Here is a 3,853-nt window from a genome sequence, read left to right as displayed (position 1 = left end):
TATACGGGCCGCACTTTCGGCTCAGCAAAAAAAAAAGAGGAAAAAAACAATCACGACGGCTAAACATCCGCAGATTCGCCACAAATAAACACGCTCAAATAAAACGAAAACAAAACAAAACCAGAATGAAATGTGCCCTTTTTTATTTGATTAACTTTACGTCTTTTCAAAAACGCATTTTATGTGCTATTTTTGGGTGTTAAAATGAGCTGAGTGCTTTTTAAATATCGTCCACCAGATGGCACTACGGTTGCATGTTCAGATGCAACGACGGGAACTTGAATCTACCTCAGTGGTACACGGTTAACTAACGTCAAGTCATCGTTGAAAATATTAATGTTTGTATGGGTCTTCCTACTGTTTTGTGGAAAATTAGTTACTTATAGAAAAAAAGCTTTTTTTTGTCATAAAAGGCATATTTTCCAAGCGGGGGGAAAAAAGCATAAAATGTTTTCGAGTTAAAGTTATCAAGGGAAATTGTTTTTTCCCCCAATGAAAAATGCATCTCGTGAATGAAAAAAAGTTGTATTAAAGTTTTATATTTTAAGAAGTCAGATTTTTTTTTTGAGGGGGAATAAAGCCTTCCTCTCAGATTCAAAAAATGTGCAAGTTGAAACTTCAAAATTGTCCATAGGTGTGAATGTAAGTGTTTAATGATCATTTGTCCATATGTGCCATGCAATTGACTGGTGACCAGTCCACCCCATCTCTCTCGCAAAATGTTGGTATCATTGTAAACTGAGATTCTACATATACCTGCTCGAATAGTCTTGGGGAAAACAACCCACTTATGAATGTATAAATATACCCAGCCAGCAAGTGGATAAACTCTTCCTACCTGTATATGGAATCGTGTTCTTATATCCAACTTTTGTGTCAGAAGGCCTCAGGAGAGGTTTTGTACTGAACTGCACCCACGTTCATAAAACATTCAAGGCGTCTGCAAGCTCGCCACATGTACTTGACGATATTGAGCCTGATCATAGGTGTCTTATCAAAACAAATATCACAACCGTATGTGTTTTAATAATTCATCAACAGAGACGTACGTACGCGGCTCCAGGCAGGGCCGCTCGGTTAGCTCGGGGAGAAAAAAAACCAAGAAAAAAATGAGGCAAATAGGCTTGCAAAGGAATGACTCCGAAGTGAAACTTTGATCTTATTTTTAAAGGTAATCGCAAGTCACGAGGCAAGAACAGAAAACAAATTCAACCAACAAGTGAAAAGAATCATCGCGCGCCTTAGATACAGTATGTTAGTTTGTGGGTTTGTTTTTAGTTAGCAGACTACTTCCTGGACGTCAGATAATGCGACTGTACAATTTTTGACTCCATCATAACTTGCGCAGCAAAACCAGACAATAAATATGTCCAACAAAAGAGAAGGAACTAAAACTATGTTTGTCTGTCTGTTGTTGACCACACAATTTTTGATGTGATGGGCAGAAATGGAAAAAAAAAAATAATGTTGAGCGCAAAATTGGTGTTTGTCTGTTTGTTAGCTAGCAGGCTACTTCCTGGTTCACAGATGACATCAGACCGTCGTAACTCAACTATTAAATAGATAAAATAATTTGGCCCAACGAAAGGGGAAATCGTGCCATATTTTTGTTTGGTATTTTTTTCTGTGATGAGGTTGTTCACTTTTTTTTGCAATGCTATGTGGTAAATCTTGAGTGCACTATATAGGGGTCTGACCTTGATCACCCAAGCATTCAGACACCACTACAAAATGGTGTAAGCACTATATAGTGCACTGTACAGTGGTTAGGGAGTTATTTTGGACACAACCTATATTTGGAAATGACTCAACCATTTGCATTCTGGGGCTAGGGAGGAACTAAATGTGAAATAAATTGTCTTGTTTTTGTTTGTTTGTCTATCCATTTGTTAGCTAGCAGCCTACTTCTTGGTTCATGGAAAATTACAGAAGACATCAGGACTATACCACTTTTGATTCTGCGTTGTGATTCAAATGGCAAAATGAGAAATGATATGAAAAGTGAAAGAATCATGGAGCGCTGTATTTGTGTGTAGTTAGTCTGTTAGTTAACTCGTAGGCTGGTTCCTGGACGCTATGACTAGCTGGACAGGATACTGCTATTTGCATTCTGGGGTCAAGGGGGGACTATTCCATTGTGGCTTGTGTTGCAAAAACATAAATGACCCATTTTGTTTGTGTCCTTTAGTTAGCGAGCAGCCTACTTCCTGGTTCATGGAAAATTGTGACAGGACCGTTCTGTTTTTTTATTTTTTATTCTGGGTTGTGGGGAGAAAAGCAGGAAAGGCTTACGACGTTGGTGACCATTTGCATTCTGAGTCATGGGAAACAGGGGAGGGGGGGCACCTCTATCTGCGTTTTTATTTAAATTTGCACCTAAAAATGCAGTTCTTGCAAGCTACATATCCCACTCCCAACCCGCCGTCTAGTTTTATGAGAAGCGCTTGTTCTGGAGCCAATTGTGCTGTCATATTTTAAAGTAACTCACACGTACAGTAGCCCCGTGTTACACGTTAATGGTGTATAACAACCCAACCGTCCTCCATTATACGCTCAGGTAGGGTCAGTCAGGGTCGGGTGGGCCCGAGCGCCATTAAAGTGACAGACAAGGAAGGTGAACTGGTACAGACGCGGTGACGTTGTCCCTGCTGGCAAAGGACCAGGGAAGCACTTTGGACTTGCTCTCCTCCCCAACTGAACCTGCGTGAATAATGTTTCTTGATCAGGTCTGACTGTCAATGCATGAGGAGGATGACAGTTGAAGATGCTTTGTCATAGGAGAAGAAAGTTAAAGTTAAGCTTGTATCAGAGTCAAATGAAATGTTGCACGCATTGGGGGTCATGAAAGCTCAAGATATTTTCAGGCCCGATCTTGACATCCAATACATGAGCTGTGCATTCAAACATAATGCTCAGTTGTGATTTTATCATGGACATCTTTTTCCTTAATTTTTGATTACTTCTGTTTAATTATTGAAATCATTTAACTTAAAATTCATTAGTAACTTTTGTTTTACTTTTTTTATTTTTAGACATCACATTTGTAATTGAAATTTTAATTTTAATACATTTTCTTAATAGCTGCCATTGGTATGTATGCTATGATATATTTGTAATTTGATTTCCAATTTTGTTTATTTTTTTCTTATTTTTTTAGAATGCTTCCAGTTACCGATATTTGTAATTTAATGAATAATTATTTATTGTTTATTTTAATATGGCATCCAATGACACGTATACATTGATCATTTTCTATTTGTATTTTTTTATGTATTGTATTTTTTGGATGACATTTGATATGCAATTTGCAGTGATACATTTGTAATTTAATGTGTATTTATTTTTTAGATGGCATCAACTGACAGCTATGCAGAGATAAAATTGTAAATTTTATTTTGGTAAAAAAAAGTTTGTTATATGGAGCCAATGACACAAATGCGTTTTAATTTAATTAGTACTGCTTCCATTATTCTTTTATTTATTAAATGTAGTTTTTACTAATATAGTTTTGATTGATGATTTATTAAGTTTTTTTAAAAGTAGTCTTATTTCTATACATACATTTAAAAAAATATATATTGCTGTATTTTTTAATACATTCATGAAAAAGATGATGCAAAATGTGTATTATTATTATTATGAATTATTGATACAAATGAGTGATGTGTGTTTACTTATTTATTTTTATGTATCTTTTGTGGTTGAATATGATGTTTCATTCCTTTTTCGAATCTGCACACATGGCCCACTGGCCACAGGCTTCCCACCCCTGTCATCGTGGGTGGGTGTTTCCTGGGAGGCGTGTCTTTACAGAGTGGCGGCACCACATCTAGCGCCACTTAGCTGTCGACAC

Source organism: Phycodurus eques, chromosome 21, assembly GCF_024500275.1.
Source record: "Phycodurus eques isolate BA_2022a chromosome 21, UOR_Pequ_1.1, whole genome shotgun sequence".
Taxonomy (NCBI): Eukaryota; Metazoa; Chordata; class Actinopteri; order Syngnathiformes; family Syngnathidae; genus Phycodurus; species Phycodurus eques.
This window is presented reverse-complemented; position numbering follows the sequence as displayed.